Here is a 13,994-nt window from a genome sequence, read left to right as displayed (position 1 = left end):
TTGCATTTAAACAAATATTGATGCATATATAGTATTCATGTTTCAGAAGTAAAGTTTGTGGATGTCCCTGAGATATTAATAGTTACTTAAGTAAATCTTGAAAGATACCATTATTATTGAAGAAAGAAATTGCAATTAATGTTTTTTCTCGTTTCTCTTTCACTGATTTGCAATTTTGCTAGCAAAATAACTCTGGTCAAAATCTTGGATTAATCATTTGGTCCGAATGTGTTAGGTTTAACATATTGTAGTTGTAGTTGGTTTGTTTATGAGGTTAAATCATGTATTAACATTTTTACTCCATTCTAATCTTATTGTAATATTGGCTGGCTAACAACAACATTGTCATCACGGGTTATTATTAAGGTCACATAATCTGCCTGCCACACCTAATTAACACATAGATTGATTCCCCATGTTATATAAATTTCTGAAGATTGTAAGTAAAGCTTTATTTATGTATTAAAATTTTAATTTGTGGTTGTTTGATAGGAAAATTTGGAGAAAAAGCTAAATGACCATATACGATGCCAAGGTAAATAACCAAACCCTACTTTACTGAATACTTAATATTAATATACATGCAAAATGCCTAATACGGTAATAATAAAAAGTCCTTTCCATATATATATATATATATATATATATATATATATATATATATATATATATATATATGGAAAGGACTTTTTATTATTACCGTATTAGGCATTTTGCATGTATATTAATATTAAGTATTCAGTAAAGTAGGGTTTGGTTATTTACCTTGGCATCGTATATGGTCATTTAGCTTTTTCTCCAAATTTTCCTATCAAACAACCACAAATTAAAATTTTAATACATAAATAAAGCTTTACTTACATAATCTAACCTATGAGGACATTGTAATTTTATTATCTTTCGTATTAAGTCACTATACTTTGAAAAACTAAACATGTTTGGTTTTGGATACCAATTAGAGCATTATAACTTCAAAATTTTTATTATTAAGATAGTTTACTATCAAAATTTGACCAATTGCAACATTATACTCCAAATCGTAACATTGTGTTTTCTCAATTCACCCTTTCAAGACACTATAGATTTAATACATTCTACTTTAGAATCTAAACTTGTTTAACCATGGTTACCAATTATAACATTATACTTAATTTTTATTTTATTTTTCATATTAAGACATCATAGGTATTTATTAGCACTAAGTCTATTATTGGAACCAAATCAAGTTCCACAATTGAGTATTATTTGGATTACAAAACATTTTATTTCTGTCTTAATCTTTCAAGTTTCCCCTAAAAGCCGTGTAACGTTGTGGCATGAAGAATCGAATCAAGTTTCACAATCAACACGACCCCCCTTGCAAGCTATGCACTAATCAAGGCTATCTCTCATTAAGGCATAAGAATCAAATTTTTTTATACTCATATCAGATGCGAAGAATATACAAAATATTATATAATATTATAATGTATGTATACTATACTATACTATACTATGTATATTTTGTATTTTGCCAGCCTTATTTGATTTTCTGATTTGAAGCAGCTCGAGTGCAACTTTGAGAAATGATTGATCGAACGCCTTCATGAGATACTGTCTCTATAAATTGAAGCTTCATTGATTTAAATTTAGTCATGTAATGTTTTCTGTGTTTATTTTGAGATTAAAAATATTAATTCTTTTTTGAATAATGGCAACAAGAGAGACAGAGATGATGCAGCAAGTTTCTTTACCAATGATGATGGATATCACCAAATTGGTTATGATAACAACAAGCCTCAAAACTTATGTTAAATTTTTAAGGGAGATTGTGGGAAATAACAAGATACACTATTAGTTCCAATGGATATCAAATAACTAATAAGGGTGTTGTTATCATTGAATCTCAAATAAGGGTATTTATGTCTTCAAGTCATGAAATTATGAACTTGGTTTATCAAATTGCCACCTTCTATCCACTGATTACATGCTGACAAAGCATGGAAGTGATATGCAGGTAGCTATGAGTCTATGACCCTGTTTGTGTATTTCCAGAAGTACCCCTCATTTCCTAAAATTTGTGCTTATTTATTACTTCAGGAAATGGTGTGGTCTTTGGTAGATTGAAACATTAAAAACAAGTGGTCAATATAAAGAGGTAATAATCAATTCTCTTATGTGAATAAAAATATTATATACGAGAGATTTGTTAAAAAAACTTCATTTTTTTGCAGGAACCTCTTCATTCGGCTATGATGCTTGAACAAGCATTTTATTATTTACATTAAGTATGGATTTCATTTTTAAAATCAAACATATTAAGACATTGTTTTAATTTCTTTTTGCTAGTAAGACGAGCTAATTCTAATTTCTTTACCGTTAAGATTTTTTTTGAAAATCTAGCTACGTATAATATTATACTTTCAAAATCCAACCTATTAAGAAGTTGTATATATTTTTCCTGATAATCTGAAGGCTAAACTTGATTAGCATTATACCTTCACTTATTTTCTATTAAGATTGTACTTTCAGTTTTCACATGATACTATTCCTTATGACATCATACCTTCAAAATCCAACATATTAACCCACACTTAACACAATGTACTTTTTTTTTCTTTCTATAATGACTTTTTTATTTTGAATGTTAACCTTTAAAGATATTATACTTCTAAAATCTAAATTTGTTTTATTTTGGTTACCAACTATAGCATTATACTTCCTTTGTCATAAATAATAGATGTGAATATCTTATAAACGCCATAGCTCAAATCTGTGGATGTCTGAGAAAGGTTAGCCTTGTCTTTTGACTCTTTGTATGCATACACATGTAATCTACGTTGGAACTGTGGATGTTGATTTTTGCAGACAAAAATTTGTTTACCATTTTTTAAAGTTTTCAGTGGCAGCGTGTTATTGTTGTTTTATCATCTGGTATGTTGTTACATTCTTTTGTGCTATAACTTGATCTTGTTTATTTGTTATTAACATCTCTGAGGTTTTCATGTTTTGCATTTGTGTATTCTACAAGGCAAAATCTATTTATGATTTTTTAAAATGTGACAGGTCTAGCATTCCCTCCTCTTTACTTCTATAGTGGAGTCTGTGAGTTTCTTTCTAAAGTTAAACATGCTCTTATTGTCAGGTTGGTGGTCCAAAAGAGAATCTTTTTGCAATTTTGGTTCTTAGTTCGTAGTTTTTCAACCGCTTTTGGTACCTAGGTCGTCCCCTAGATGTTAACTTTATGAAAATGACCATTTTGTCCCTGTCGCTGTCGTTCCATTTTCAAGGAGCATGATGAAACTATTGTCATATATGTTGAAGGAGCATAAGTAAACCTAAATCTTTAAAAATAGAAAATGCTCATTTCATGGTGTGATTATATTAGCATTTGGTCTCTGGGTCTCAACTTTAGCAGCCCATATGTTAAATTTATGATATGACCATTTTGCCAATGTCTTCTTCATCTCATTCCATTTCCATGTTCAAGGAGGAGCATAATAATAAGTATTGCCTAATATTCCCTGAAAAGATTCTCTAAAAGAAAAAGAAATTTTGGTACTAATTTCATGGTTCCATAACGTTTTTGATCCCTGGGTTTTCAACTTTAACAACACAGATATTAAATATTTCAACATGAACCATTTTGCTCATGCATGTTCAAGCAGCATAATTAAACACCCCAAGAAAATTCATCTCTTTCCTTAAAAAAAGTTGCATTTGATATCTGATATGTTTTTGAAAATTATTGTTGTTTTTGTTTCAGAACCTCAGAAGACACGAATGTATTACCTGCGCGCATGTGAATAACTTTGAAAATCCTCTTCAAAAGAAGTTTGTCTTCATTGGAGCTTTCAACAAACATCTCTCTCTTGTGAATGGAACACCTTCATCTTCATTCAGTCAGAAGATACTTGATACAGTTACTGCCTCAGAAGATGATCATTCAGGCAGCGGGCAGCAAAACAAAACTCATGGCCCTGCCCGAGATCTTTCCATTCAAGTTTTGGAAAAATTCTCTCTTGTGTGTGACAAGGTCTGCCCGGGAAACAACTTCCCAACTCTTCTCTCTTGTGACAAGGCCTTGTTGTTGTTGAGGATCAAAGTCAAGGTTGAGACTAAAGGAGGAGAAATCATTATGGCCCCCAAAAGAGTGTCCCTGTCTGACCCTCTTGAGGTAACTCATATCAGAAAATAAATAAGAAAAGCTACTTTTGTACCAAAAATAATCAGGCTTTGTCTCATATAATTGTTACTCTATCATGACAAATTTATTACTTTTAATTTTTTTTTTATGTGGTAAATATCAAGAAATAGCAACATACTTCATTCTTTTTACCAATGTATGCAATGTACTTTATGTTTTACCCATGGATAAAAGCATTGTCTTTACGGATAAAAGCATCTTACTCATTATGGCAACATACTTAGATCTCTTTACCAATAATAGCAATATGCCAATATGTATGTAACAAATAAACTACATTGCCCATATTAGTAGGGAAATGAAAATATGTTGCTATTACAGGTAAAAGTATATTTAGTACGCCTGGTAATTCCTTACAATTTATATTTGTTATTTAGTAAAAAAATTATTTATTTAAAAAGTGTACTTTCTTTTAGCAAATTGAGACACCAGGAAAGGGAAATGCCACATGGTGTGATCATTGGTGGGTTGAAATGTTAGAAACAAGTGGTCAATATAAAGAGGGTGCTGGTGTTTTAAGGTAATAATCAATTCTCTTTTGTGAATAAAAATATAAATATGAGAATTTTGTGAAAAAACTTAAATTTTTTGCAGGAACCTCTTCGTTCAGATGTGATGCTTGAACAAGCATCTTATTGCTGTTACCTTTTAGCCAAACCAATTATATTAAGAAAGTATGGATTTCATCTCATTCTTTCTGATGATCTATACAGGAAATGATTTTCATCCTATAACAACAAACGTTAACTTGAAGAAACACTATCAGGTTTTTTTTCTTTTTCTTATTATTTTTTTAATGGACGACAAGGGTATTTCAAGAAAAACTTCAATTTTTTGCGAACACATCATATGCCAAGTGCAATTTTGTTGGTCAATGTTTTATGTACGGGATATATAGTTATCGATAGCGAATAGCGGTAAATAGCGACGGGCCACCTATAAGCTACGTAGCGAATAGCGGTAAATAGCGACCACTATTTCGTATTTAGCGATAGGTATAAAAATACTAAAAAATATTTATTATGTAACTATTATAGCTATTATAACCAATAAATAAGAAAACAAACCATTAAACTAGCTAAATAACTTAACCATATTAGTTTTTAGACATGTTTGTAGCCGATTGTAATCAACTAGAGAAGTCGCCGGAGAGAATGCAGTGGATCCTGGTGGGGTTCGCCAGAGGTGGACGCAAGGATTCGGAGGCAGAGCAAGTCCAAAGCGTAGAGGCGGGAGGCGAAGTGGCGAACGAGACTTGATTTTAGTTAGCGTCAAGCCGTCAACCCTAATACGTGTATTCCAGCTTTTTTTTTTTTTAAAAAAAATAATAGAAAAATAACCCTATCGCTAAAAACCCTGCTTTCTGTCGCTATTTAGTCCATAACGGTCGATGACCGCCTCGCCACGCTATTCGCTATAGCGACCGCTATGGTCGCTATTGACAACTATGATGGGATGACTATGATAGATTGTTTTTCTTTTTACATTTGTTGGCAAGCAATTAAAGGTCAGCAACCCGGGACCCAACACGTGTATGATGGTGTGATACTCTAATTGGTAAAATGGTGGATTTCACCTTCAGGCTATTTATTAATATTGTGTAGACTTGTATAATTTTCCAAGGCTCAATGATTTATTCAACATAACCAACTTCCTGGTGCTCTTCAGGATTATGCACAACATCCAGCTGAAGAAGTTGATGAATGCATACTCTGATAGACACAAGGTAATTTTTTCATTATTTAACAAATGTAACTAAACTAACTACTCTTTTTTCATTGTTTAATTAATAGTCTGATCTCTTTGAAGAATAAAAAAGGTGCAACACCACATCACCTCTACTGCCTAAGCCAATGGTGCAACAAAACCAAACAGCAGGGGAGTTTTCCACTGGTCTCTCTCTCTCTCTCTCTCTCTCTCTCTCTCTCTCTCATGGCATATCCATAAGGGAATCATTGTTTTGTGATTTATGTGGGTGGTTTGGATTTGTAATGCAACAGTGTTTGTGTGTATGATTGGGAAACTACTTTAGCATCTGGCATATTTTAGACTTAGCTAAAGGCCTAAAAGTTTTATATGGCATGTCAAATCTTGGATTCAATGTGAGTATGTAGTCTGCTTTCTAAAAACTCCGGTTGAAGTTAGTTTAATAGGAGAAGATTGTCAAATAAGACATGAGCAGTTGATACATACGTTTCACATACATGGTATTAATTTTGGGGATTATGTTTTAAAGGACCTTCACGAAGGTTAGGATTTGATATTAGTTGATACATACGTTTCACACATATGAGATTAATTTGGCCTAAATCAATGTACATCTTAATGTAAACCCTCTGGCCTCTACATTTCATCATCATAGTCACTGATTTTGTTGTTGTGGTAGTTAGTGGTAGAACAAGGGTACAGTGTCGTTCTTCCAGAGAAATTGAAATTGAAGAAAGGAAATTGGTACCTTACAATTTACATCATAGTTTTGTGTACGCATCTGCATTATACTTTCTTCACTGAAATTGTATATATTTGGAAAAAAAACACATCACTAATTTTCTTCCACTATAGGTATGCATCTTAAACCTTCAGAGATTACAAGTAGATGGAGTTATTGGTGGAGAGTATGTTGAGTAGTTTATAGTTTTTTAAGGCAGATTGGATACAAAACAAATACTTTATAATTTATTTATCTGCATTTTTTTAAAGATACAAATGGACGACTTATCGGTCAGCTATTGGTTCTGGGTTAGTGGCCCATGCCCAATGCATGTATGTCACTTGTATACTAATTTGTCCTTGTTGGTTTTGTACCTTTCTAAAGAAATCTAAGTTCATGACAAAAACTGCTCTTTCTTTTTGACTGACTTGCTATATTTTCATTCTGTGTAGGTCAACAACTTGAAATTGTTGGATGACATGGCAGAACTGAGTTCAAACTACTGAGTTACACGGTTATATAACAGATCATATGATGGGTGGGGTATAAATGATAAATTTTTATGTATTTTTCAATCATTGATGCTCAGTTACGTGTGTGTGCGTGTGGTTGGTTACTGCGGTGTTATGAATGCAGTGGGGGTTTTAATTCTTTAATCCTCTTGGTGTTCGACAAAGGTTAATGTTGTGTTTGGTTGTGGAAAATACATAAAAATTTTCATTCATAACACCACATCACCTCTACTGCATTTTTTTCTAAAATGTAGAAAAGCGAAAACTTGGATGTTTTTCATGATAGTTGATAGTCTCATATGAACCCATCCCAGTATCAAGCCATAAACCCAAGTGTAGAACTCACTCCCAAAAGCCAACTTGTAGGAGGAGGGAACACCTAGACTTATAAGCAACCAACTTAATTTATTTTCAGCTGATGTGGGATCGTAACATAGTCAACCCCAACAACAAGGCTGCTGCTGTCTTTGGTTGAAAAGACCAAGTTAATCCAATTCTTTAAACCTGATTGATTGCTTTGATGCCAAGTACTTTGACTTTATAATGTAGAATTTGTTTTATTTTACTGCCTTATGATTTGAAACTTGTTTATATTTGTTGTTCTTGTATTACAACCTTTTCTTGATTTTGGAATGGAAGAAGCAATCAAGGTTGGTTTGTTTCATGAAAGAGAAGCATTTCAAATTGACTTTAGAACTGTATGGAGTAGTATCATCTTGGGTTGTTTGGCACTGATGTCTACACACCATTAGGATGTCATGTAAACAGGGCAATTTTTTTTACTTATCTCCATTTTGAATTCTTATTATCATTAGGATTTGTATTTACAAGATGAACACACATCTTTAGATGTAATCGTCAAGTAGATCTGTGTCAACAGAGTAGTTTCATTTAAGTAAAGACGATTAAATCCCACATTTACTATGTGTTGTGTTATTTTAACCTTTTGTGGACAAAACATAGTATCTAACCTTATATGTAAAAGTAAAGTTCATCTATATACATATTTACGTATATATTAGAACTAAGTCTATTATTAGAAGTTACACAATTGAGTATTATTTGGATTCAGTAATCGCTACAAATAAAATTATATTTCAGGTTTCCACTGAAAGCCGTGGAAGTTATGCATGTTGTGTTAACATGTATGTTTTTACCCTTAACACTACAAGACACTTGATGCTTTTTATGTTCTTATTTAGTTTTTCTGTTAATGTTTAAAGCTACACTTTTAGTTCCATTGAGTCTTAAATACCTTGTTTTATCAAATTACTGCCTCCAATCCACTGATTACAATCTGACAAAGCATGGAATGATATACATTTGTACAGGTAGCTATAGCTATGAGTCTATGACCCTGTTTGTGTATTTCCAGAAATACCCCTTTGTTCCTAAAACTTGTGCTTATTTATTATCTTCAGGAAATGATGTGCTTTATTTATTTAAAAGATGTTGAATATTGCATGATAAAGGCCTTAAGCACTTATTTAGTACGCCTGGTAATTATTTACCTATTTCATTTGTTATTTAGTCCAAGTTTTTTTATTTATTTAAAAAGTGTAGTTTCTTTTTTCAATTTGAGACATCAGGGAAAGGAAATGCCACATGGTGTGGTTATTTGGTGGGTTGAAATATTAGAAACAAGTGGTCAATATAAAGAGGGTGTTGGTGTTTGAGGTAATAATCAATTCTGTTTTGTGAATAAAAATATTATATATGAGAATTTTGTTAAAAAAACTTCATTTTTCTGCAGGAACCTCTTCATACAGATGTGATGCTTGAACAAGCATCTTGTTGCTGTTACCTTTTAGCCAAACCAATTATATTAAGAAAGTATGGATTTCATCTCATTCTTTCTGGTGTTCTGTACAAGAAATGTGATCAGGTATTGCAATTTTTGTTAATATTTTAATAGATAATTTTGTTTTACTATTAGTACTTAATAGATAATTTTCTTTAATATTTACTCATAATAGCAATGTATTTATAGCTTTTCATCCAAAAACAACAATCATTAACTTGAATAAACATTAACAGGTTTTATTATAATTATTATTATTATTATTATTATTATTATTATTATTATTATTATTATTATTATTATTATTATTGCGGACGACAAGGGTATTTCAAGAAGAGTATATGAGAAAACATCATACAAATTAGAGTATCACACCATCATAATAAAGTGGGGTATGATAAATATTTGTATCTTTCAATCAGTAAGGCTTATTGATGCTAAGTTACATATGTGTGTGTGTGTGTTTGTGGTTGATTATTGCAAGTTATGAGTGTACTGAAGAGGCAAAAAGCGTTATTTAATGGTGCATTTAATGAGAAGAGGCAAAAAGCATTATTTTTAGGGCTAAATGCAATAAATAACAATTTACAATGCATCTCCTATGCTATGGTTTCATTTATGGTTTCAGGTGCATCATCACCTTTGTCTCCTGATGTTAAAGTATAAGTTATTTTTAGGGCTTAATGCAATAAATAACAACTTACTTTCATTTTTCTCTTTTATATGCATCCTACCTAGTTTCATTTTTTTCTATTACAGCATTCTACTTTTAACTTTTCTTATTAAGATACTATGTTTTGAAAATTTTACCCAATTATATAGCATACTACTTTTAGCTATTTTATTATCAAGACATTATACTTTTATAAGTTTATAGCATTGTACTTTCATCTTTATTTTTATTAGGGCATTCTTCTTTGAAATTTGTGCTCAATTATAGCATTTTCTTATTGTGACATTTTAGTATCGTACTTCCATTTCTTTCTGCTGTTACACCATTGTAATTTCAAAATTTTGTTTTATTATGAAGGAATTGCTTTATGAAAATTCTATGGATTTATAGCATTGTACTTGTAATCTTTCTTGTTAGGACATCATACTTTCAAAAATCTATCCAATCATAGCAATGAAAATTGCTTTGCTTTGTATTTTGATGGCATTGGTATAATTGGGTGGATTTTTTCAAGTACAATGTTATATATAATAGGAATAAATGAAAGTAGGATGCTACAATACACGAATCAATGAAAGTGAACATTTTTATTTCTTGCATTTAAACAAATATTGATGCATATATAGTGTTCATGTTTCAGAAGTAAAAACGTTTATGGAGTGATTGTGTGTGTTCCAAGGCAGCTACTACAAAGATGAAGTGCAAATGTATGATGATGATATAATCCTTTACTCTCTTCTGCTTTTGGCATGCATTTGAGACTGGTGTCAATTGGGACACAAAATTCAAATTTATATCCCACCCAAAAAGATGGAAGGGAGGAACCTAATCTTGATCTTTCGTCTGAGTGAAAGACGAAAATGCCCTCAGCATATCCACATCATTTAAAAAATCTCCTTGCCGTCCAGTTGAGTCTGATTTTTATGATTAACATTTATAAGATTTTGTCAGGAGAGAAGGATGGATTCAATTCATATAGGGTTGTGGGCACCTTAAAGATTATTGATAGGTAAGATGTAAGAAATTAATAATTACTTAAGTAATTCTTGAAAGATACCATTATTATTGAAGAAAGAAATTACAATTAATGTTTTTTTTCTCGTTTCTCTTTCATTGATTTGCGTTTTACTAGCCAAATAACTCTGGTCAAAGCCTTGGATTAGTCATTTGGTCAGAATGTGTTAGGTTTAACATATTGTAGTTGGTTTGTTTATGAGGTCAAATCATGTATTGATTGTCTATTAACATTTTCACTCGATTCTAATCTTATTGTATTGTTGGTCGGCTAATAACAACACTGTCATCATATATAGGTTATTATTAAGGTCACATAATCTGCCTGCCACACACTTATCAACACATAGATTGATTCCCCATGAAGATTGTAAGTAAAGCTTTATTTATGTATTTAATTTCTAATTTGTGGTTATTTGATAGGATAACCAGAGCAGTCAAGAACACATAGAAATCTGGAGAAGAAGCTAAATGACCATATACGATGCCAAGGTAAATAACCAAACCCTACATTACTAAATACTTAATGTTAATATACATGCAAAATGCCTAATACGATAATAATAATAAAAATCCTTTGCATATATATTGTCTCATAAGTTTGTATGTTCCAGTTGAATGTTATTTAGATGCTAAGCTACAAAACCTTATATTAAAATATTATACTTTCATAATCTAACCTATGATATCAAGACATTGTCATTTTATTATTTTTCCTCTTAAGTCACTGTACTTTGAAAAACTAAACATGTTTGGTTTTGGATACCATTTTATAACTTCAAAGTTTTTATTATTAAGATAGTTTATTATCAAAATCTAACCAATTGCAACATTATACTCCAAATTGTAAAATTTCATTTTCAAAATCCACCCTTTTAAGACATTGTAGTTTTAATACAATCTAATTTAGAATCTAAACTTGTTTAACCATTTCTTTTGGTAGGAATTAACAATTTTGAACAGTACAAAACACAACTTTATAATTTAAACTAAGACAAATAGTACAGTTCCTTTCTGATATTTGGCATGCCATAAAATATTACATATATTAAAATGGAAAAAATGCCATTGGAATGAAATTCATTTTATTCCCTTTTTGTAAATTGAAAAGAAAATAAGAATTCTATCAGATTGATTCATTAGTTTTTAGTCCGCCTTTTTCGTCTATGGATTTTCATCCAGGTTCTTGAATATTTACTTTTAAGTCCATCTGAAATTTGGAAAAAAAAAAGCTTCTATCAGATTGTGTGTTTTTCCTGATATGAGACACATAACCTTTTTTTTTTCTCAAGAAGTGTCGCACTGATAATGTGCTATCTGGATTAAAATGTCTTATATTTTCTGGATTTGTGTCTATATCTATGTTTGACCTAATAAAAATGCTTTTATTTAGTGAAGAATTCAATCTATTTTTTATGTTAAAAGTTAACTTAATTTAAAAGTTATTGATGTGCATATTGGTAGTTAAGTGATGCTTTCTTGTGTGTGGGTTTTGAAGTGCATAAATCTTTGCTAATTAACCAGTGGTCTTTGTTGCCCCAATCTGAATATGTAATTGTTGTTCGGTAGTTAAAATTCATAGCTATTCTTTTCACTTACTGAAGATTATGCATACAAAAATGGAGATTATAAGTAATAACAGATAGTATTATGTTTACTTAATCAGTTCATGTTGCTTTACATTGACTTTATTTAGAAGCCCACATCTTGCATCATTAGTTTCTACCCACCTTTGATATGTTTTAGGGTTCATCAAGAAGATGCATAAATAGTGTTCATGTTTCAACCAATATGGATGTATATATGGTATTCATGTTTCAGAAGTAAAGCTTGTATTTCTCACATTCCACCATACCCTCGTGGTGGTGTGAGGGGACCAATTGTGTGTGTTCCAATGCGGCTACTACAAAGATGAAGTGCAAATGTTATTGATCTTTCGTCCGAGTAAAAGACGAAAATGCCCTCCGCGTATCCTCATCATTTAGAAATTTTCCGTCCAGTTGATTCTGAATTTTGAGCTAATTTTATGATTAACATTTATACGATTTTGTCAGGAGCGAAGTAATTAATGTAAGAAATTAGTAATCATCCAAGTAATTCTTGAAAGATATATCATTAATGGTGAAGAAGGAAATTGCAATTAGATATGATATATGGTATGCTCTGTAAATTCATCTTGCTCTCCAAACACCACCAATCCTTGGATGAGTGATCTCTGTAATTCAGATTCTGAAACTGTAACTTCACTTGTTTGTTCTCTGTAGCTGTAACTCCGCTACCTATAGGAGACCAAAGAACCCCAACCATGTGTAAGATCCAAAGGAATTATCAAGATCACTTTAACAAAATAACTCTACTCTGGTCAAAATCTTGGATTAGTCATGGTTTGAATGTCTTTTGTTTAACTTATTCTAGTTTGTTGGTTTGTTTATGAGGTTAAATCGTGTATTGATTGTCTATTAACTATATTAACCAACATTGTTACTTGAGTATAATCTTATTCTAATATTGGCGAACAACAAAACAACATTGTCATTACGGGTTATTATTAGGGTCACATAATGTGCCACACTTATCAACACATAGATTGATTTCCCCTTGTTATATGAATTTAAACGTTGTACTATTAACTTTTTTCCTTATAAAGACAATGCACCTTGAAAACATTCCGCCTTTCAACTTTTTTCTTAGCAAGAACTTTGAAAATCTAATATACTTGATTATACTTTGAAAGTTGAAACATTATAACATACTACTTAATAAATCTAACCTACTAAAATATTTTCTCAAATTTTATTTTCTCACATATTTGATTTTGGTAACCACTTGTAACATTTTACTTTCATATTTCTTTCGTGTTACTCTTTTTTTTTCTTTTCATATTAAGACAATGTACTTGGAAAATCTAAGCAATAATAGCATTATTCAGACATTATATACTTTTAAGTTTCAATATCTAAACTATAAAGACATTGCATTTTAAAATTTAACCTACCAAGACCTTGTATTTTCAAAATCTAAATTTGTTTTATTTTAGTTAACATTTATAGGATTTTATTTTTAAAATCTAACATATTTAAAATGTTGTACTTTTAAATTTTTTAGTATAAGAATGCTCGGTTGTACCTTTCAAATTTTTTTTATTCATAACACATTCAAAATCTAACATAGTTAGACATTATACTTTTTTTTTCCTACTAAGACACAATACTTTTAAAATTTAAACAACTATAACATAGTAACTTTTTTTTAATCTAGCCTACTAAACTATTTTCTTTTATTTTCTTTCATATTACTTTAATTTTGTTGTTAGTATTAAAACATTATACTCCAAGGGCGAACCTAGATATTTTCGAAGAGGGGCAAAAAAAAAATTA

General features: G+C 30.7%; 2 long non-coding RNA genes across 2 annotated transcripts; both read left to right on the top strand.

Moving 5' to 3' along the window:
• Positions 1-1,546: 1,546 nt before the first annotated feature.
• On the top strand, positions 1,547-2,438 carry LOC145114500 (uncharacterized). The gene is made up of 3 exons (XR_013711043.1): positions 1,547-1,996; positions 2,080-2,137; positions 2,214-2,438. It is a non-coding gene; the product is annotated as an uncharacterized LOC145114500 (long non-coding RNA).
• Positions 2,439-2,953: 515 nt separating this feature from the next.
• Positions 2,954-13,057, top strand: LOC145114499 (uncharacterized). The gene is made up of 15 exons (XR_013711042.1): positions 2,954-3,124; positions 3,746-4,156; positions 4,603-4,706; positions 4,781-4,952; positions 5,855-5,912; positions 5,980-6,079; positions 7,070-7,155; positions 8,551-8,628; positions 8,719-8,806; positions 8,883-9,014; positions 10,244-10,310; positions 10,555-10,612; positions 11,041-11,109; positions 12,364-12,773; positions 12,882-13,057. It is a non-coding gene; the product is annotated as an uncharacterized LOC145114499 (long non-coding RNA).
• The last annotated feature ends 937 nt before the right edge of the window (positions 13,058-13,994 follow it).

This window comes from Lactuca virosa, chromosome 5 (genome assembly GCF_052849685.1).
Source record: "Lactuca virosa cultivar CGN04683 chromosome 5, Lactuca_virosa_CGN04683_v6, whole genome shotgun sequence".
In the NCBI taxonomy this organism is placed as follows: Eukaryota; Viridiplantae; Streptophyta; class Magnoliopsida; order Asterales; family Asteraceae; genus Lactuca; species Lactuca virosa.
The sequence above is the reverse complement of the archived record's forward strand: the minus strand, read 5'-3'. Positions and strand labels throughout refer to the sequence as shown.